This window comes from Monomorium pharaonis, chromosome 9, assembly GCF_013373865.1.
Source record: "Monomorium pharaonis isolate MP-MQ-018 chromosome 9, ASM1337386v2, whole genome shotgun sequence".
Lineage (NCBI taxonomy): Eukaryota > Metazoa > Arthropoda > Insecta > Hymenoptera > Formicidae > Monomorium > Monomorium pharaonis.
Genome location: NC_050475.1, coordinates 18,079,624 through 18,103,491, shown reverse-complemented (window position 1 = coordinate 18,103,491; position 23,868 = coordinate 18,079,624). Strand labels below are relative to the sequence as shown.

The 23,868-nt window shown below is 41.9% G+C and overlaps 1 protein-coding gene across 3 annotated transcripts in view; it reads right to left on the bottom strand.

The window, feature by feature from the left end:
* Positions 1 to 23,868, bottom strand: part of LOC105829643 (beta-1,4-glucuronyltransferase 1) — a 39,501-nt gene that overhangs the window by 8,575 nt on the left and 7,058 nt on the right. Inside the window, exon 1 of one of the 3 annotated variants that reach the window (XM_036291656.1) lies at positions 15,567 to 19,815. The exons of the other annotated variants lie outside the window; for them this stretch is intronic. The gene's annotated coding sequence lies outside the window, so the exon portion shown is untranslated. Of the gene's footprint in view, positions 1 to 15,566; positions 19,816 to 23,868 lie in introns of those variants that run through there. 3 annotated transcript variants of the gene reach the window in all.

Here is a 23,868-nt window from a genome sequence, read left to right as displayed (position 1 = left end):
TTTTAATTATTCTTAAGAAATACAAAATAGTAAAGAAATAGAAAACAGAACTTATTAACTAGGCTCTAATTTCTATTATCAGAAAATGGAAGGATTATTTATTTATTATTAAATTACTTGAAATACTTATTTCTATCCATAAAATAGTATTTTTTACAGATATTCTTTTTACAAAAATGTTTCGACTATTATTTTCTATTTCAACTATTTTCGTCGTGCACGTGAAAAATCAATACCATTCTAAAATTTAGAAAATAACATAAGTAACTATATAACAATTTAAAATAAAAAAGTGTACTGTTCAAGCATCACGACGATATAATTATTTCATATTATCACGTATTATACAATATATCTTATCGTTGCTGTGTTTATAGATAAAAAAATTTTATTATACGCGATAAGATGTACAAAACTCGCGCCGAACAGATAAGTAGTACGTTAATAATCATGTCCAAGAAATGAAGAAACGACGGAGTTTCGACGAAGCCGCGCCGACGAGGAACGCCAGCCGGATCTCGCGAGAGAATGGCGTAATTCCGCGAAGCTGCGAGGAGTGCACCGATTTCATCGTCGAAGCGATAGGTTTTTAATCATTAACTTTCCCTCGGAAGGGCCGGCCATTCGTTCACCATCGATCGCACGCGGGAAAACTCATCAACTGGACGGGCCTGGTGGTGGCGTGGGAGTTCTTTGATCGCGGGAACGCAAACACGATCGCTATTTTTAAATCGACACACGTATACACGCGCGCGCCGTTTGCCGTGCACCTGTCGATCCTCCCGTAAAGCTCGCCATTACACACCGGAAAGTTCGGTGATAGCGCCCCGTTATCTCGCGGAAATTTTCACTCGATTCTTTCGAGCGCGCTCGAACGTGGAAACGGCCACGGCCGGCGCGTAATATTAGCAGCCTCCCCGTGGAACTTTTCCGCTTTACAACTTTGCGAATATTAACACGCTGACAGCCGCGTTTTCCGCCACGCTTATCAGATCACGTTGGGTACGATGATTTCGAGAGACCCATTGTTAGTATCTTCAATTATAACATTACGTATACTGTAATTTTTAAATAGTTTTGAATAGCGTGTGTCTTGTGTAATTTTATATTATATAAGAACTAATTTTTTGTTATACACCATATTAATTTATTATGTAAAAGAGTTAATTTTTACATACATTAAGAATAAAATGTTAAAGAGACAGCGAAACGCTTATGATTATCATGAGATATAATGATATTCAAGAAGGTTAAAAAAACTCGAATTGGAACACCGATGCAGTTGTTGGCAATGAAATACTAATTATAATATTTTTAATATTCATTCTTGAGCAATAACAGATGTAAGTCAAACACTTACGATTGCAAATTAATAAAAAATGATGACTTTATCATATTATCACTGTGCCGCAAATATCGAAGTTACACAAAAATCATAATATATATCTGCCACAAACTAGAGCAATGGCTATCATTGCGATTCAAATATTTACAGCGAAACATGAACACTGATGTGATTGCGGTATAATTTCACTTTCCACTTTGACTTGCATATATTGACTCATTGATGACGACATTGTCTGGTTAATGAGATGCCTATATATCGCATGAATAATAAATCAACGTTATAAATATCAACAGTCGAACATAGTGAGCTTAATTAATTGAATTTTGGTAGCGGTTAAATAATATCTTGATTATTACGCAAAAAACATTTTGCTAATATTCTCAAATATCAAATATTCAGTCCATTTCTCGTCTCGTTTTATTTTATAAATTTTTATAAATTCAAAAATATCCATTTTACAACTAAATTTTTTCTATAAAGCATGCATTTTTCATATTTAACACTCTGCACGCACAATTCCACATATTTGTCCTGCGAGATTTTTTAAACTAATTGGTAAGACAATTTTGATTATGTGCAATTTTTTCAATAAACAAATACAAATACGTTCTAGAGACGTTTAAGGTATCTGTAGATATCACTGAAAAATTTTTTTATACTTGTAAAAATAATTAAAATTAATTTATAAGTCTCGTGACCCAATGTGTGTAGAGAAAGCTGAAAAATAGCGTGTGTACAGAGTACTAACTTAAGTCTGTTTTCACTAGCCTCCGGTTAATCGACAATTAACTCATAAAAGCTAACAGCAGTTTCAATGTACATACATGCGGAGCCTCAAGCTAAAATTTCTTTCGTAAAGTGTCCTGTGTCATAAAATTAGAAGTAATATCTAATAATCAATGCAATTAATTATTAAATTATCAATAAATCAGCCGTTTAAATATATAAAATATACACATAAACGAGTTACAAAATTATAATCACGCAAAGAGAAAAGAATTTCACATTAGCAATCCACGGTGTCTGAGTTAATCAGCCGACTAGATTAATTGGAATTAGTGTGGAGAGAGATTCTTAACTGTTCAAATAGCTCTTTCAGGCACACTGAGCGAGCGAGTTGATTCTTCATCAAATGGAAATTATTTCGAACTTTGACATTTTCTGCCAAAAATCGAGATGCTGTGGCGACATTTGCATCGGCGCCATCGGCGGCGCAGGGCGGGTGTCTCTCAATTACTTTACGTGACCTGCATATGCATAACATGAAATTTTCCATGCTACGTACACGTCGATAATCCATCGATTTCGGAGGCGGCAATAAAGCATGCCGTATTTTTCCGCGTAAGCGAGAAACTTGCCGATCGCGGGCTGACGATTCTAATCCGTGTTTATCGATCCGCGATCGCCTCGATGTCGCCTTCGAGCCCTGGCGGACCCACGCGCATCCGTTCGGCGGTCTTCCTGTTCCTTTTAATAGCAGGAAGTAGGCGTCGGCGACCGAAATTGATAGCGGCCCCGACGTCGAAGTGATTCGCGCTCGTTAATCATCGCCTTACGTCCCATCCCGTGCGGCGCGCTCCTCTCGCTCCCAGGGTTACTAGGAAACCCGACTCTCGCCAGGATCATATCGCGACGTATTAGCTCCAACATAATCCCGTTAATGAAAAGCCCTGTCACCTAAGTCGAGCATTTGGAGGAGTCCATTATCGTAAAAGAGAGCGACAGTTCTTGATTACGGTGTATAAAGTGAACATACCGAGCGAGTAACTTTACACGCGGAGTCTTTTGGCGTTTTCGACCGGGCTGGGTTAACTCATTTCAGGTTTTTTTTTTCTTCTAGAACTGGCCGATCACGGTTATCCCATTCTCCGGGAAGAATGGCTGTGATTGGCCAAACAAGAAAAAGAAAAAGAATCTGAGATATTAATCCGATCAAAAACGTCATTTGTTTTTTTTTTAGAACAACTCGTCTTTGGTACGACTTCTGAAAATCATGTACGTTTGTTCGTGATTTATTTATAAACGTGTCTTATATTTGTCAAACTTCGCGTGGCGCTTGAAAGATATCAAAGGCCGCAGTTTGATTCACGTTTCACGATGCGCGCACATTTCTCACGCCGCGGCCGCCGCGTCGAGCTGAAAAATATTCAGCGGCGGACGGAAGTCGAGCTTCTGCGTTCGCGTGGCGTCGTCGCCCGCGGGCATAACCCGTGGCTTATCAGCGTTGCATAAATGGCGGGAGCTTAAAGGGATAAAACAAACCGGAGCTTTGGCGAAAAACCGACGAGCTGGTGGTCCCAAGTCTTTCACGGAGCCGTGAATCAACCGAGCACAACGAGCTTGGACACAAGCTCGTCATTAGCACATAGCTCGCCGCGCGATAAAAAAATGTCGTAAAATTATTTTTAACCATTAGTAAGAGCTACGCTGCAGGTGAATCATTCCATCTTCGTGATAAACATTAGAAGTTGCTGCGCCGCGTTCGCGTGAAATACCACGCGCGACACGGGCAGCCGGTTTAATTCGCGTCTCTCGCAATTTACGGCGCGCAAGATCGTAACGCGATCTCTCCTTGTGAAAATGAAAATGGATATATGCCGCACGTACCACCGTAAAACAGTACTCTTCATCTTTGAAATGTCTATTGTCGCGCTGTAAAGTTTTACGGCATAAATTCCCGAGGAAATTCAATTAAGACATTACATTCTTAATGTTCACATAAAAATAAAAATATATATATATACAGACAAGAAGTAGACAAAATAATCTGGCATGAGCACCTGGGAAATATACAACTTATTTTATTAATAAGAAGTTGGGTCATTGTTTATCTTTAATGCGGGTTTTATTCTTGTTTGAAATGAGGTCATGCAATGCTTGAATAATCACCAGTGCGAGAAAAATTTATGTTTTCCTTTACTTCTGTTATATTATTCTTTTAAGAAAATGTTTTTTAAGAGACATTAAAGAAAAAAAAATTTGTGTTTTTCTTTACTTCTTTTAAAATTGTTTACAATAACTCAATGATTAATTTAATATTTAAGAAAACGTTGAAATTTTGAAGAAAGTATTTTTGGGGAAAATAGTGTAAGAGGTATATTTCTTCTTCCAACCATTACAATAGAAAAAAATAATACCGCATTCTCTCGGTGATTATTTTCGGTAAGTATGGTAGTTCACTTATTTCAAATAAAGATCAAATTTATAAAAATAAAGAATAATTTCTTATTAATCTGTTATTAAAAAAAAAAAAATGTTTACATTATCTATCACCTGTATATTTTTTTTATTTCAATGTAAAGTTAAAAAATAATTCCGAGCGTACATATATTTGGAATATATCGGAAGTGAAAAGATGAATACTCGTTTTCCCGAATTGTCCGGTCGATTGACAGTGTAAATTTGGTACAGAAAAGGCTCGATTTGTCAGTCGCGACGGCGAATAAATTTTCCTCGTCATTTCGCGCGAAATTCGCATAATATGACGTGGAAATGTGCGCGAGATTGGGCGGCTTTATCGTCGCGCTCGAAGATATTTCCTTCTTGCGATCGTTCGAGCGCAATCACCGCGGAAGAAATCACGCGAACGAAACGAGACGAATGTCCGGGTTTATTGTGACAAAGCTGCGGAAAATAAGAGCAAGTATATCGGAGAGCTTTGACTTACGAGAGAGTCGAAGGCAAGACTCGTAAGTAAGAAAGTAAGAAACTCTGTAGAAAGAAGCAAAGAGAAGTCCCTAGCACAGAGTCGCGGCAAATATATACGAAAAAGTATTGAAACTTACATCGCTCTTGCTTGAAATAAGAAAGTTAAGAGTGAATTTCCATCCAGGTGATGGTTCAAACTCAATACAGTTTTTATTATTAAAATTTTGATATTTCAAAATAATATTTAATAGCATTTTTTACGTCGAAATAATTCCTAGCTCAGTTATTCTAATACACTGAAAATAGTCTGGTGATATCTACCAAACGTTTTCCAATGTATTTTGCAACCTGAAAAGTAGAACAGAATATTTAAAACGTTTTAATCATGTGGGTGAATTTTTATTATTAATTGAGTAATACTGTAAGGGTAGGTTGTTCCAACTTCTTGATAAACTTATCTATCAGGTAAATATGTGTCTTTATTTATTGAAAAAAAAATTGAAGATACATGCTTATCTGATTAGTAAGTTTATCAAAAAGTTGGAACAATCCATACTAAGTCTTATAAAATTAATTTTCGTGTCGCAAAAACTTAAATGCGATGACATACCATCTTTAAATCCTTATATTTTTCTGCACTTAATCATCAGCACTCTTTTCGAAACGTGTCAGAATTTTTAGAACTGTTTTGAGAAAGAAATTTCTATTAATTATATTTCGAAAAAAAAATATATAGGATAATAATTTCATAAAGATACGCGTGGTTATGATTCGCGATTGATTTTGATCGCAAGGTTGAAACTGATAATCGATCGCTCCAACCCTTCACCGGGAACACCAGGTCGAGTCCCTCCATCAAAGTTTCCCGTACGAGGAGCGGCGTTTCCGCCTTCCATTCGGGGGACATTCGCCTCGCCTTCGCCGGGAGTCGCCGCCGTCGCGGCGTTTGTTCGATATAACAATTAGAGGCCCGGTGAATCATGCGTATCAACGTCGTCGCATCGAGGATACATTCTTGTACCCTCCTTGGCGTCGGGTTCGTCGACCGCGCGACGAGTCCGCGCGTTACGCCTAGGCGAGCGGAATCGCAAGAGGATCTCAGGCCCTCGGAAGGAAACCGCGAAAAAAGTTTTCGCTCTGTCCTCGTCACGTCCATTTCGTTAAATACGATCGCACGGCCTGATAAACGGCGCCCGTTATCCGAAACCCCCTCCCTCCGCCCCTCCCCCCCCGTAAATCTTGGGGTATTTAATTAAAGCGGATAATTTATCGCGAGGTTGATACCTCGGTATCGGTGCCAGGGAGCCAATTAATCGCCGTTCGCGGGCGCGCGACTTAATTTAGTTTAATAAACGCTAAACCGCGGCGCGGGATCGACGCGTCGCACGGTCGAGCGGACAAGTAATTTCACGCTGGCGTCACGATCGGACGGACGGTTCGCCTCTCAGTGCGCAAAACAACCGGGCACACCGAGGCTAGAGATGGCATTTAAATTAGCGTCAAATTATATACGCGATACTCCCGTGATCTGTAATTTGCAATTCGCGATGCATAGTTAGGCTCGCCGTCGGAGACGTCGTCGTCGCCGCTCATCGCCGGCGAGAGCCGATCCACGATTATTTGCGACTCGTGATTCATCGTATCGCTATCGCGTCGTTTCGCTCGATTGATCTCTCGTCGAAGAGAGAAACTCTCCCCTTCCCGAACCGAATAATAGGCGACAAACAACGAGCGTGGAAACAACATCCTCGTGACAACCGAGTCTCTATCGCGCGCGCAGTCTGGCATTAATTTACATTATCGTGGCACGAAGATAACGCGATTCGCATGTTTCGTACGCGCGATAAAGAATGACACCCCGCGTCTTCTTACTCACGCGTGACAGTCCGGTTAAATTATTTACGTTATGCCGGTGCGGCTCCGCCGTGATGCACGCGATGTGTAAGTCAGTGGCGATCGATGCGACAACGACGACGACGACGACGACGACGACGACGACGACGACGCGCGATAGAGCTGAATGGAGGACTGAGATGTTTTCGCGTGTTGTTACGTTTGTGAGACGCGCGACGTAGTATTTTAATGGGGAGGAAAAAAAAGGACGGACGACCATCAGCATCCTCTACCGGTCTCATTATGTGGAGCAAATGATGCGAGACGAAGGACGTGATCACGAGAAATGGAATTTCGTTAAATGGTGATCGATAACGCGACGTCCTCGAATACCGAAAATATCGATTGGTTTCATGGGGGCGGAAAAAAAAGGATGCTAACGTCTGTATATAAAGCTTAATAATCTGTTCGACAGAATGAGACAAGTAACTGATTGTGGGTCGGAAATGTCCGAGTCTTAGACAAATAAATCATAGGGCAAGGGTCTACAGGATAAGGGGATCGGGGTATTAGTTTAGGTACTGTGTTGGGGATTGTTCGTGAAAGATTTAAGAATAGAAACGGAAGCGGTAATTAATTTCCCTTCTTGAAAGCGTCGTGACCTTTCAACGTATTTTTCTCGTTTGCACAAATATGTTTACCGTTTCTATCGCCAGTTTCAAATTTGGGGGGGCCTACCTTCCGAGAGGCAGCGAAGATCGAATAGAATCCGACCAGTGTCTAAGACCAGTTTTGAACCACCCCGATGCCTCCGGCACCGACGGCCGCGATCGCACAACACACGCTACATATTAATTACAAAATACCAATTATCGAGTTCAGCCAAGTGTAACATCTAGAACTCCTTCGGTATACCTTTTCACCTTGCGCGTCCACATTTCAGTGTGTATTCCGGGGCATTAAAATATTTTAATTTGCTCTTTTAATTTTTAACGCGAGATGATTAATGTATATTACAGAGATGATTCGCGTGCCAGCTGTGCGCTAATTACCGTCGATTATATTTACGGCGGGACGGGGGATATTTTTGCGAAATAATCGGCGCTAATCCCTTCGGACGCACGACAGAATTGTGAGAGAGCGAGCGCGCAAAATAGGTTTCCTTCGTAATTACTTTTATGGGAGGCAGAGCGCTCGCGTTCACTTATCGCGTCCGACACATAAATCTCCCTCCCGATACGATAAACTCGCGAGTAAAGCCGGTCGCGTCGATCGCCGCTGCTGCAATATGCCTCTCCCGTCAACTTCATCGTGACGAAACCTTTTATCTGCTTTTCATCGGAGGCACGAAAGCATATTCGAGCCGTTTCGTGCTCCCGCATGTGTCGCCGCCGCCGCCGCCGCCGCCGCCGTCGATCCCTTTATGACGACAAATTAAATTTCAGTGGAATTACACATACAAATTGCTCTCTTTCTCTCTGTACGTAACGAAAGAGTAAAGGGCTTCTAAATAAAATTTTATACTCTTACGGCAACATTAATGGAGTAAGCGCTTTTATTAGATCGGATGTGCACGGCAGTTTTTCCGTGACGCAATTTCTATTCTGAAAGAGATATACGGAGAATTGAATTAATAATCATTATCCGGCGACTGTGTCGTCGTTTCAGAATTCATAGTGACGGTGTCATAATCGTCCAGGCGACTGGACAATCTTTAATTTTTCTCTGATCCTTGTAAGGCACGGCGTCACTATAATTAAGGTAATTTAACACGTTGCTTTTCTCTGCACACATTTGTGCAGAGAAATTCACGACATGTTTGCGTTCCATTTTAATTACTTTTACAAATGTAAAATTTTATCAACGCTCATCATGAAAAAATAATCGTATGTAAATGTTACCATTATAGTGCTCCAGTTTTTCGAGAGAAAGAAATTCGCAGAATAAATTTGCCAAATTGTACAGAGCGTTAATATTAAAATTAATAAAGAAATAAAATAATAGTAATGATAAAATTATTATTAAAATTAACTATTACATAAACCTAATTAAAATTAATATAACATCGATTGCTACAGTTGTCCTTGAGCAACGCAATCGATGTTGAAAAACGCTTGTAAAAAAAATCAATCCCCCCCTATAAAATTTTACTTGCTCATAACGCAAAACAAAAAGTCCGCTATTCAGCGCGGTGGCCATAATGAAAATTTCACAATGCGAAACGGTAAGACGTACAAAACTCTCAGCAGATAAACAAAATTTGTTTTACCCGCGTGCATGCGTGGTCTTTCGGAATAAACAAACAAATGTTTCGAATAACGAGGAAGACGACTGTATCGCCGAATGGATACGCGACACGGAAATCGAATCGTTTTGCCGCGCGTGCGAGCGGGCTATATGTAGTTCATCAGAAACGATATTCGTGTTTTCGGGTAACCGGATCGAAATCGCGGGACAGGAAGTCCAAAACAGGGCGCGAACTGATAGGCCTATTATTAGCGGCCGCGCCGTGTGCGTGCACACGTCTAGCTGGCCGAGAGCGATCGACGTTAACGGCCAAACACACGTTATATATAACGACGCGGGTCCGCGCGGGTGAGAGCACGTACGGCCCGTACCGTCACGTACCGATCCGCGATAATAATTCCGCAGCGGCGTGATTTGTTGCGAGCGCATGCCCGGCCGGCGCGCGGTCGTTTTCGCGCGATTCAAGCTCCTCCGACAGCTTGATCTCCGGCCATCGAGAGGATCGATCGGCTGAAGCTTTCGTGCTAAGCGTAATAAGACGAATCGTTCGCAAGCTTTCCGTGCTTTCGACCGTTAACGAGCGCATTCAACAGGGTCGTCATTCTTGGAGGAGCGAGGGAGGAGACGGGGGGAGACACCGGTAGGAATTTCTCTCCCCGCTGGCGAAATCGAGGAATTAATCGAAAAGAATCGGCAAGCTCGTGAAAGCTCGTTAATGTTACTCTAAATTACGCGATGTCGGAAACTCCCGCGGAACGTATCGCCGTCGGGGGAGGAGGAGGAGGAGGAGTCAGCGGGAGGCAATATAATAGTTTTTCGTTTATACCCTCGTTTAATCCGGGACTCTCGCCTTCGAGATTAACTTCATCTCGCTATTCAACGACGCGCGGAGAATCGCAACAAAAAGAGAAAACGAACGTGGAGGGGGGGGAAAAACCGGAGGTGGCGAACGATCGGAATGTTAAACGGGATTTAACAAAGTGAGGAGCCCGATGCGACGCTAACGCGAATAATTTCGAATGGGACACACCGCGCACTCGTCGGGCGTCGAAGAAGCCATCCGGGGTCCGTCAATCAATTCGTCGCCGTCGTCGTCGTCGCCTACCTCGATCCAGCGAGGTAACGCCTCTCCGATGCATTGCGTGCATCGCAAGTGGCGGGCTCTATATTTAGGTGTCTAGGCTTTTACACCGCCGGCTTACTCAAGGTAATCCGGTTTTCCGCCTTCCTCCGATCTAGTATAATAATTCGATATTTTTAAATTTTTTTTTAATAACGTTTCTCTCTCTCTCTCTCTTTCTCTCTTGCACGGATTTTAAGTTCCGGCTTCTGTGGATCGCGCGCGCGCGCTCGCCTTCGAGGAAACCGCGACAAAAAACCCCGTTTTTCCCTGACCGTCACCTCCCTTTTTTCTCACCTTCGGGAAATTAACGGCGATTATTTTTCTCTCTCTCCTTTTTTTTCCCTCCTCACTCGAGCGGAGGGTCGACACGCGCGAGTGAGCGCGCGGCGGCGGCGGCGGCGAGCTCCCGACGATGAAATAAGATTCAATTCGGCGGATTTATGGCGTAATGTACGCACGACACGAATAACGTAACGTAATAACGAAATAAACGACGAATAAGTGTACGACGAGCAAACTATGCGCCCCCCTCCCCCCCCCCAAAGATGATCTGAAAAGGAAAAGTATAAAAAAATAAAATATAAATGCAACTGAAAGTCCTCGCTGTCATCCGTCTTTCTGACGAAAAATCGTCTCGGACGCCGAGATTTTTGCGCAATATCTCCCGAGCGCATGTAAATCGACGCTAACACGGTCGAGCACTATTGTTAATGAAGTGTACCGCACTTCGCGTAACCGCTTGTCGCGCTCGCGGTCTCGTTTGCCATTTCAAAATTACGACGATAAATCATCGTCGTCGCGCACGCGGTATTACGCCTACCCACGCGGGATTGTTTTGCTAATTATGACGACGGTTTTCGCAGAGTTCTTTCTCTCTTTCTCTCTCGCGATTCCTTGGTACACATCGTTAACGAGAAACGCAGTCGTCCGCTGCACTGAACATCATACGCGCCTGGAGCAACGACGTAAACGTGGCCGTGTCCGCCCCCGCGCGACAGGAAGGGGGGGCGGGAAGCGCGGTTCACGCCCCTTTAATTAAAAAATGTAGGGCGCGCGATACTTAGCGCGCTCCCCTTAATCACGAAATTGACGGAATGAAGTCACGCACCCGTTTCCTTTACGGGAGGGAGGGAGGGAGGGCGGGTACACACCTTTATTTGCGCGGCATGCTGGTGTTCTTGCGCGGAAGGAAAAAGTAACGCGGAGAAAATCGCGGATATGTCTTCCTCCGGGAAAATTGTTCGCGGACACGTGGAAAAATTTACGTTACGAGATACACTGAACTGACGACGATAAGAGAATCTATTTATACGAGTCGTACTACACATGCACGTTTATATGATTTTGATGACTTGTACAAAACCAGTTCGATAATAACGTTCAAGTATAGATAATGGTTACTAAGCCGTGGTGAAATTATTTCAGTAATAATATGTTTCCATTAACGTAAACTAATGTTAAGTAGCACTCAGTACCTGTTTGGTTAATATAATATTAATATAATGGCTATAAATACTATACTCGGTTACATTTATTTTTAATTGTTTAATCAAAGTTTGATCATTACAAAACATTTTTTAGTGTACAGTTGATAACAGTTTCTGTTATAAAAAGGGGTAAAATGTTATAAAAAGGGATAAAAGAGCAATCTGAAGAAAGTCCTTCGTACTATAAATGAAATTATAATGCATAAGGAAATCGGTCATGGTCTAAATAAGTCGTAAGAAGAATAAACAATTCTTTGACTTAATTCAATCAGTTGAGCATAAGATGAAGAAAACATGTTATTCTGTCTGTTATTAGAACCGTAATCGTAAATAATCGAATAAAAAATTCGACTGATACTAAAAATTCGACGCGCAATTCTGCTGTTGTGTTGCTTAAAACGCGATCTTTACGTCATGCGTGTTTAATCGGGAATAATCATCCTATTTTATTCCATAAATCACCTGGGGTGATTTTTACACCCTAGTTAAAGGTCATTGTTATTAACTATATATTATATTATTAATTGTTCAATAATTTATTAATAACTAAAGACATTACATAGATTTAATCAATATTTTCTGAAAAAAGATAGGAGAAAGATTAAGAAAATATTAAACAAATAGAAGAAAGCATATTAAGCACCTCATTTATTTTTAAACAGTAGAGTAGTATTTTTAAAAGCGAAAAAATGAGTTAATAAAAAATTTTTGTTGTTTTCGTTAGGATTATATATTTAAAGATTTGTAAAAAATAGTCGTTAAAAAAACAAAAAATACAAAATCCATTAGTATATGTATTTAATATCCATTTTATAGCCATTTAAATAAATAAAAAATGTTTTACATGATTTATGTCTTTCTGGTAGAATTATCAAAAATATAGTTTATTTTCATTCTATATAAATATAGAAAATATATAAAAAGAATTTTTCAATAAAGATAAAAACATTTAGGAACGTGATATTTTCTGTATCGTCTAAGCATAAAGATATTAATAGCTTACAATATTGTTTAATTCAAACTCATATTTCAAGATTATAATATAAACTCTCAACATACTTAACTGATTTTTTATAACGATCACCTGCTTTCGACACCTCAGGTAAGTATTTTTCAGATTAAAAACAAAAAATGTTGATACGAACCGGGGTTCGGGGCGATTTCTCGCTTCCTTATTGGACTCCTTACAGAAACCTGACGTTAAATCCGATTCGCGTCGAGCTCGAGCCAAGACACCGGCGGCGGTGCACTCCGCCTCGCGGAAGTTCACGTTGGTGCACTCGGTGGAGGAAAGTCACGTATGTCTAATGTCGTGGCTGGGAACCGGTTCGGCGGAAAGTCCGCCGCTACAACCTTGAGCGGCGAGCGCACTCACCGTCGTCGTCGCCATCGGCCGACGTTTTCCCTTAACGTGCAAGTCTAACGTGCAAGTTCACGGTTTCTCGATCTCCGTCGATCGCGCGCGCAATCGTCCGTGCGACTTCTATCGAATGTAGGCCGATCGTCGCTCGCGAGAGGCAATAGCGATAGACCGCGGTGTATCGGTCGCCGTGTTGTTACGCTCGATATATCTCCGCTATGAAACGAAACTCGCGGAACGATTCGCCACTTTCCCTTGTAAGCGAGGCGGTAGGTTGCATCGCGGCTTACTTTTTAAATATTAAACTTGTTCCATATTCTAACTTTTAACTGCAATGTTACCACGTTGCGCATTGGAGTTTTGTAAATATTAAATGTCCGTTTTCGAGTCAATTGTAAACTTCGATATTAAACTTCGTCAATTTGGTGTCGTTTTTACCTTATAAAATGTAACTTCATATCTGCGTGTTCGTTGCAGTGGCCCGATAAAAATGAGCATGATGCGAATGTGTGCTCGCGGAACATTTCGGTTTTACATAAAATATGCGCGAATGTTCTGAAATATTATAATGCGAATTATATTATTCCGATCCATAAACGTGTGTGATAAGCATTAAAACGCGTATTAGCATAAATTAATTATAATAATTATTCCCGTTTCCCCTACGGGGCATTGAAATTATTAAATCCCCTCGAGGAATCTGGAAATCGCGTTAATATCCTTACATATATCCGAATACCGACGTTAAAGATATTTCTACATCCAACCGACCAACCAATCTCCCGTCCAGTACAAACGTAACGTTGCGTTTCGCAGCTGATTTTGACGTCGGCATTCTTGCGGCTTCGGTGCTTTTACCCCTCACATTTCCGTGGTGCTCATCCCCCCCCCCCTCAAACAGAATTACTAATAATTAGAATTTCCAAGAAGACGGCTTCGCGTCCGATTAAAGGCTCAGAGGTTTCGATACTCTCGCCGGATCTCGAGGCGCGGCTTCCGGCGCGTTTGGCGGACGATTCACTCGCCCCCAGCATCTCAATGCTTAAACTGCGTAATTCGCGATGGGAAAGCCCGTATATTCGCGCGTTACTGCATTAAGTAAGTACAGCTATCTGACTTTGAGGCACGTGCCTCCCGTCGCGCGTCTTTTAACGGTAAAACGCTACCGCTCGACAGAGAGAGAGAGACAAGGAAATCGTCTCAAGGTTGCGAGCGAAATAACGGGCTTCAGCTTCATGCTTATCTTCCCCGCTTTGCATACATTACCCATTTTTCCGACGTTCAAACAAACACATCGACTTTTTCGGATAAGCGCGACACGCGGCGCGCAAAATCCCTCCCTTACCTAGAATTTATGTTTCTGCCGCCGCGTCGCAACGTCGCGTTTCCGCGGACGAAGCGAAATATCCCGAAAAAAGAAAGGGAAGAAAAGCAAACGTGTGGTAAACTCTTTACATAAATGTTCCAATTTCTCAGCGAGGCCGTTCGCCGTTTCCGGAGGAAGCTCTTCTTCGTACAGAGAATGGTCTCCAGCCGAGAGAAGTTCTCTCGGAAAAAAAAAACGTACAAACGTTTTAACGCGCGTTTTCTTCCGCGTACTTTCTTCAAGTTGCAGAACTTCTCTCTCTCCCTCTCTCTCTCTCTTTCTTTCTCTCGCTCGGGCACACGAAACCTCGGCTTCTCTTTACGAGGCGTTATAAAATTTTTAATATCAATTTAGCGACAGCGCTGAAAATTGAGACCTAGAATCTCTCCGTGAGGTTTCATTCGATTCCCAGCCTTTACGCGGATCGTTGTTTCGTGTGCAAACAATCGGTCGGCGCATGCACTGTCACGAATCTCTCTCGAAACTGCAGTGTTTCTATCAAACAGTAGCGCACCATTTGTGTAATTTAGATAAAACGTTTTCACTGATATTAGATAGATAGAAGCGAGCGCGAAATGTTTATTAAATATTAATACCGTAGCGACCTACTTGATAATTTTACAGTGTGTTGCACTCCGGCCAAGATTTTCCAAAATTAACTTTTGTTTTCGTTAAATAGATACCCCTCATTTTCAAGAGCCTTTGTTCCGGTCAACAAATTTTTTTTAATGAAGTTTTTCCCAATTACGTACAACGGTTTCTCCGTTGCACTACTTGATTACATTCATTTCAAAGGGTTTATTATGAGGAGAAATATTTAAAAAAATATATATTTTATAAAAAAAAAAGATATACTACTTAATTAAAAACGAAGCTACACTATATGGCGCGTGTTGTTGAAATTACTCGGCGTAATTTCCGATAACGAAGCCTCGAGAATTCTATTTCAATTTTCAACGGTAATTAACGGCGGGAGAGATCCCGATAAATGATCGCAATTTATTTTTGTGCTCCGCCTTAATGCAAATTCCCCGTCGTTCGTATCGCGGGAGATGCGCAATATTCCGCGAGAGGTAACATAATATATATAATATAATACGTTCGCGCTGTAGCGTAATAACACGCGACGCGTGTACCGTGAAGTTCTCTCTCACCGGAAATTAAACTCTTCACCTCGGAGAGCCCCCGTGGGTGGGGCCTCTCGAATTTTTGCGTCCTCCCTTCCTTGAATCGACGTGGCGTGGCCCCGGCTGAACTCTCACCTTGCGGATCCGCGCGAAAGTTTTCAATCTCCCGGAAAGGAGCCTTCCGACGACATTTTCTCGCACGAACGGCGCGATTAAACTTCGCCGGATCCTCACGGTTACGAAGGGGAATGACTCGCCCTCGCGGAAACGCGAATTCATAATGACGACGACGAGCCGCGGTTCGGTCGCGCAAAGGCACGAACGGTGAAACACGGGAGGAGACGACGAGGGGAAGGGGCGAGAAGGGGCGGAGGGGTCGCGGGAATTGTGCCTGTTCTTTGTTTCTCTCTCTAAAACCCGCTCGAGCAGATCGCGACATGGCACATTTAGCGACAACGATATTTATGCGGCCCGGTAATATGCGCATTTTTACGCGAGATATCCTGCGGGTCGACTTCTCTTCCTGGTTTCCTTCCTTTAAAAAAAAAAAAAAAAAGTTGCTCGTTTTCGTCGCGATGACGAATTCTGCGTGCCGTCGTCACAGACGAGGAACAGAGAGTGAGGAGAGGGAGGCGGAATTTCCTTTTATTTAGCTATTTGCATCGATTTGAACGAGCGCGCGGTATTTTTATTTGCATACTCACCACGATTTTAATGAAAGCGCACGGGAGTTTTATCGAGACGATCGCGACAATTTTCAACGAAGTGCTCCGGAGCGCGCAGTTTGGAATGCGCATCCATTAGGCAATCCACTTCCAATGATTTTTATTCAATATCAATTTAATATCCTCTATTTCTTTTTTTAGATTAACCGATACGTTATCGTTACGGGATTCAAACACGATGGAAAATTGCTTTCGCGCTTTTATCTGCGAAATTACCTATAGGCAGGCAGTTTCTGTAAAAGTCGCTTATCAATGGCGATGAACTCATCGAATTGTGAATAATATGAAAAACACGCGCGGCGCAAAAAAAAATACACACCTCATTATTGAAGAGACAGATACTTTCTTTTCGCGTAAACTCAGCGTTGCACAATCATCAATAATATTAGCATATGTGTCACTTCTGCGAACATCTGTCGGGTCAAGGCGCCAGTAAAATAGCTAATGGAACGCCCGTGGCTGCGTATATACCCGTGTGCTCAATTGCGCACGTTTGCTTATCTCGCAGAGGACACTATTGAAAGCAATTCTCTCTCTTAAATAACTCAACCGCAGGTGCAAATTGCGCCTCCGCAGGAAAAGTCGAGGTTAATAAACAAGAAAACGATTTTCAGTCGATTACCGGTCGTTAATTACTGGTAACCGGTTTTCCGACAATATGAAAAAAAAAAGACACGAGCCTCGGTAGAAGTCGAGACGAAATAATATTCTCTCTCTCTGTCTCTCTCTCTCTCTCTCTCATTGTGCGCGCGTGCGAGCGAAATTGCTTGTTGTAGATCTGTGTTGGAGGGGATCCGCGGTGCGCTGCAAATTGACGGATTGAAATTCGATCGAACGCTGTTGACAATTAATTTTGCGGACAAATATCGCAAGAGGCGTCCCACGCCGATGTTGCCCCGTCGTGGAGTATCGATTGCAGGCGCCTTTGCGTCCTTACGTACCCTCTCTCGCCAAGAAGCACTCTGACCGGTCGCTCACCCCTGCACCCACCCCTGCGAATGCGCCTGTACCATCTCTCCCCCCCCTCCCCCCGTGAATTAGCCCTTGTGTGCTTTGACTAAAAGAGAAACCGCGCCGTTCCTCCGTGAGAGTCGAAAGAAAGATCCCTCTCTCGTCGAACTCACAGATGTTTAGATAATCTTATTATAATATAAAATACAAAGCTGTGTGGGGTAATTATCACGGGAACTGAATTTCTCCTCGGCATTTCTTTCGTTTGATATTTCAGCCACTGTTAATTATTAATTTTTTTCATAGTCGAACAGAGGAAGAAAGAAAACTGAAATAAATTCAAATAAAAAGAAACGATGAATACTTCGCGATATATTTCAGGCGCAAAGATATTCAACAATTTTTTTTCCCCCTTTGTTGACAAAGTGTATCGTTCGTTATATTTTTGAAATTCTCTTTTACATTTATGATTATAAATGTACTATACATTGTTTTCATGTCCCCACGCACAATGCACTTCGCTATTCTTTTTTATTAATATCCCGTATAATTTTCATGCACGGAACATTGTAACTGGATCTCATTGTTTCCTCTCCCCCCTCCCCTCCTCCATGAAAAATTTTTCAAGGAAAATAAAGCTCTTTGTTCAATTTCGGGTTTCTCTGAAGGTAATAATATGCAGATTGAGGAATTCGATCCTCGCGAATTCGTGGAGCATAGTTTAACGAGTACTTTCACGTTTCAGCGAGACGAGGTTTCTTCTTCGCCCTCGAGATGCTTATCCGTTCTCGCGTCTCTCAATTGCGATCTCAGGATAATGCAAGATCATCCGAACTATCGAATTTCTCGGCAGCGTTATCGAGGACGTCTAGCGAATTTACCTCGCGCACGAGCATGCACAAATTATTTGTCTCGGCATACATTTCTGGATAAAAATAATTCCGACTTTAATATTTACCCATTTAAAAAAATATGTATATAGCGTAACGAAACGAAAACTATTAACAATATTGATTCAATTTTTCTTATCAATCGAGCGTCCTTCAACCGACGATCCAATAATACACTTCTTTTAAATACGATGCAAACCCAAGCGTGTAAAAAATGCCTTATTCATGTGCACGATTTAGTTGAGCCGCGTGTAAAAACAACAGAAAAAAACGTGTTAAACTACACGTTTAAATATGTAAATTTGTCTTTTTATGTAGTACGGCGTATTATTTTTAGATGGGCAACTAAGTTACACACACACACACACACGCACGCACGCGCGCTTTTTTTACACACTTACTTGGATTTAAAGTGTACCTCTTTTTAATTTATTCAAATTTTTTTGTTCTGTAATACGCGCTCGGTGAATGCGCCGGTACATAATATAATCGAGTTACGCAAGTAGATCTCTCTTCGCGCATCTTTACAATGCGGCGGCGGTCGCCCCGATTTTACTTTCGATCGCTGACACACAAGTCGCCTTGTGTGACCGATGAAAATTGCTGAAACTTTCACGTCGCGATCGTACGCGTTAGGCGTGTTAATGTTAGGAAAGGTCGCACCTTTTCGCTTGATTGTTCGGCCGTGAGTTCAAGACTCCGCCGCTTACGCCGACTGAATTGAAGGGCCGAACTCAAGTTGAAGGGCGTGAAAGTGAGATTTATTTATTCTCCCTAATTTTCGTTAACATTAAACCGCGATCTTATTCCATAGCTAATAATTATACCTTTCAGGGATAAAAGCATGATGTAAAAGAGCGAAACGGGGCGGGCGAGCGTATAATTCCGTTAAAAAATTCATATCCCACGAGAGCTTAGAGGGTGATTTATGTCATACATAATGTATCATTACGTTATTCCCATCTTCGATTATTCGTGGGAACCCCGCGATATTATAAGAAACGTTGCGATTATACTTAGCAGGAGAGCCCGATTCGTTGATTAAGACGGATTATCCGACAGGGAGACAGCCGGATGATCGGGCGCAAAAACCACGAAGTCATTAGCTGCAAGTGGTGACGCAACGACACCATCGACAATCTCGTCTCTGATCAATTGTGACGTAATCCTTGCGTCACCTTGCATTCCGTCAGGCAACGAATTTATTATTACAAACGGCGATTTAAGTCCTCCAAATTTTTTGTACAAAAATTTCTTTATTTTTTTATCTCCACACAGAAAGATTTCTTTAAATTTAATCAACCGTTTTGTTCGACCGTTCCAAGGCTATATATTTCTTTGTTTCTAATAAATTTTATTAAATCTAAAGTAATCCGTTATGAAATTCATTAAACCAAAGAAATATATGCTTTGGACAAGTCGAACAAAACTGTTTATTAAATATAAAGAAATCTTTCTCTCTGTAGTTACATTAATTTTTTTTAATGATAGCTATGTTAATCATATGGAGCAATGTGGCACACACACCAATTAATTGAAATTGATATATTCGATAATAGCTTTAAAATATACTTATCACAAATTTTAGAAAAACTCATTATCATATACTTGAAAGAATTTAAACTTTTTTGAAGAATATTATAAAATTGAATTGAAGAAAAGTGTCAAAGCAATAAGTATCGAATTTTTACTTTAATTCATAATTTCATTAATATTTTTAATTAAAGTATTAAATTTAGACTATATTTTGAATAAATTTTATTATTTATCATAAACTAATGATAGATTTGCAAATTTATAAACTTATGAATGATTTAAAATAGAATACTTATTTAATTCAAGTATACATTTTTCTGTGTGTACACAGAAGTTTTATTTTAAGTAAATCTTACCTTTGTTTCAAGTAAATGACGAGTGTATTTTAAGGCTATTCATCAAGGAGATATTCTTTGGAAAGATAACCGTTACTCAAAGGAAGGAAACTCAGAAATGAGAAACTGCTCTTCTTAGCAGAGAATATTTTTCTGTGTATCAAATTCATAAAATTTATTTTTATCTCAATAATTATGCAAAAGGTGCAACCGAGATCCGAAATTTCTCAATTATATTTTTATCCCGTCTCCCAAAATCTGATTGACCGAAATCTCTCCTTCACACCACATACACGTGTCTGCGTTCGCTTCTGCGGATAATGACGTGAGAGAGAAGAGAGTAGTCGATCATCGAATGCGTGCGAGACTTCCAGTCTCGGAAGGCCGGTCGGAGAGCTTTCACCTCACGATCGTCCTCGTCACGAGCGGCTCTCTCGCCAAGGTCGTTTCGAGGATGTCGCGCGACCTCTGCGTCATCATCCTAACTGGAATATGCATGCGGCTTGCGCGCACTTAAGTGCACTCAGGCTAGAATAAGACGGATAAATATTTAAGCCTTAGGCGAACGATCACGGGACACAGTTTGCTATAGTTTCACCCCTCTCTCCTTTTCCCCCCGCCATCTTGCACGACCACGACGAAACAATCGCGCGAGGTCCGGTCGAACGTTTAATAAACATTTAACTCAAGGATACTGGAACCCCAGGTGCTGCTTAAACGAGCGGAAACGCTGGCGCCGTCACGGGCACTTGGGAAAGTGCAGCGCGAGGAATTTGGAACGAAGAATGGTAAAAGTTAAAAATATTAATGACACATTACTGATTTGATTTCGCGCGTTGCATGCGAAAATATTTAATCTCATTTAATCTCGCACACGGGACACCGTTTTGAAATACAAGTTTCATCGAACCGCCTGGGCAAAGGTTGGCCGTATATGTTTTGCGGAACCGGCGCTCGTGCCGGTTCCGCATAAATTTAAAATTGGTGCAAGGAGGGCAATCGATCCGAGGTGGATTTTGGCAGCGCGGATTGTTATGATTATCGCGCGGCCGAGCGATCGCGTCGGTGGTCTCGGGGGTGCAGGTGTTAAGCCCTATCGATTGCTCGGTAGAGCGGAGATAGAGGAGGAGGAGAGGTGGGGGAAATCCTCGACCTCGACTATTGTTGACCTGTGCGATCTGTTCGACGTGTACGTCGTTAATCGGCTTCTCGTTAGCGTAAAACCACCACCCCTTTACTGCGCCGATCCTCTTACTCTTGGATCATCGTCGTCGTCGTCGTCGTCGTCGTCGCCGTCGTCGTCGTCGCCGGTCAGCTGCGAACGACTGTACCAGACTAACTCGGATTCGGCTTGGACTAACTTGAGGATCACGATAAACCTTCCGTGAATCAAAGTAGTATCAGGTCGGATTTACCCCGGATTCACATTCTGGGCCATTAACGCGAAACCCCGGTGTATACATTTCGCGGGAAGAAGGCGTTCATTCGTCGGACACTCGAGGGGAAGGGGGGAAGGGAGAGAGGAAAGCTGCGATAAAATCCGCGATACGCGAGGTCGAGTCGACTTCGAGCCACCGAGTTGCTCGATCGTGTTTGAAGTCTCTTTCCCCGCGAGTGCGACAGCCGTGTCGAGTTGGCGGAGGGTTAATTGGAAATCCGCGATTTATGTCCGTCACATCGCGAAGAGAGTCAACGCTCCCGTCCCCGTTTCCATGCGAGCCGCTCGTCTTCCGTTCGGCACGCGACGAGTGTGCGACGACGAGCGTGCGGCAGGCAGAGGAGAAAAAAAAAAGATGGAGCGAGATAAGGGAGCGGGGGCAGGAAGGGAGGAAAGCGATGTGCGCGCGGTGCATCTCCGTTTCTCGCAAATTCGTCCGGATACGTCCGGAATATCTTATCGCGCAGAACTGCCACCAAGAAGCAATTTCTCATACCGGTGTCTGACATTGCATTGTATAATACACGTTACACTTTATCGTATCGGGTGTTGCAGGGAATGTAATATTCTTCTAAGGGATAATTATCGCAGTCCGGCATTGTATGTATAATAACTTTGTGGTATAGCATAATTCATTATGCTACGAGAACGGTACGTGCCCGCATGGAATTTAAGATAAAGTTTCCTATACAAAATGAAATGAGGAAAAATCTAATTTATACAGAGAATTATATGGGAGGAGGATCGAAGATTGAAATATTTTAGATTTCAATCTAATAATATAATAATAACATCCGCAAGAATGAATAAAGAAAGAAGTAATAAAATAACTGTAATTAAGATCAATCGAACTTTATCTATAATTAATTATCTATAAAAAATTTCGCACGCGTATTGAGAAGATTATTGAAATAAAATTAATAACTCCAAGAATAGATGATATTCCAGCAACATGTATAAAGAATAGGTATAGGTAAATCAATACAGAAGGGCCCTTACGTGGAAAATGTTAGAAGCTAAAAGAGAATAACTTGTTCATAGTATTACAAAATTAATAATAATACAAGTATAATTGAGGGAGATAAAAATCAAAATCTCATTTAAGCTCATTTGAGAATCTTAATATTAAAAAATTATCAAATCCTTCAAAATTACGTATGCGCTTAAAGTACATATATTCTTAGTACATATTCATTACTTTTTTCTCACACGAGCGTTATTATCGCTAGTGAACGTTGCTAATGGAACTCGATCGAAGCAATCACGTGCCGATCAGCGCAAATAACAATGTATTTAATTTCACGAAGAAATCAATGCGATAGCGTAACGTTTGTACGGTCGGCCAGCGACCGACGGAAATGCAATTAAATTTCGGACGTGCGATCTCATTGCCGGGAACCAGGTTGGGGAACGAAGCCGGCTAAAACGACCGATCGATTTCCTGCTCTGCGACGACTACTGGCGGTCGCCCTAGCTTAGGGTGTAACCGTATGCGAACGGAGCCACCCTTTTATCAGATCCCTCACAAAGAGGGATTTCCAACGCACGCGAGACCTATCCATTTTTTTTATCTTGTCCAAACAATATTTTGCCTGCGTGCTGAGATTATTAAACCTCTCTCTCCTGTCACGGTATCGCTTTACTTTGCAAACGGATTCCGATGTTACTTTTCGATCTGGTAAAATCAAAAGTGTACCCGCATTTCCATCATGATATTACGAGTATATAATCAAGATATCCCCGTGGATCGCGTATCATTATTAAACGCCGCACATATTACTCTATCCGTCGCATACATTTTCCCGCATTTTTTCCATATTTTATATTTCCAATTTAACGCGACCGGTCGCTGCTCGCGTTTTCCCTACGGCAAACAGCGTTTCTGCCGTGACACACGCAACACGATAAATTGATAAATCGCATCCCGTATTGATTGCGCGCGATTGATCCCAACTTTTTTTTTCTCTCGCATTCTCTCGCTGCAGTTTTCATCCGATGACATATGGATTCCATGTTGCACAAGAGAGACGCCGGCAAAAGCGTTCAGCAGCTTCGCGTTTAAAACACACACGATCCCGTACAATCCAACGGCAGGAAATTAAAAACGGAAATGATTAACTCTCCCGGGATGCGGCTCGTTCTGCATACAAAATAAAAATAAATATAAAGAGAGACAACATCGAGGCAACCTCGCCCCTTGCGTATGTGTGTGTGTGTGTGTTTGTGTGTGTGTGTGTGTAAACAGCAATGCATTTCACCGCACATGGAACGCGACGAATAAATAACGACATAATACTGTGATACCGCTGTAAAATGCGGCCGACAATGCGATTCTGTAACAGGCGTGCGCGGGTGGTAATAAAGTGCACATTTTGCAGCGATCGGATCTTCAGTGGGAGAAAAAAAAAAGAAGCCGTGATTGAAAAAAATTCCATCGGAAAACCCGATTCGCGA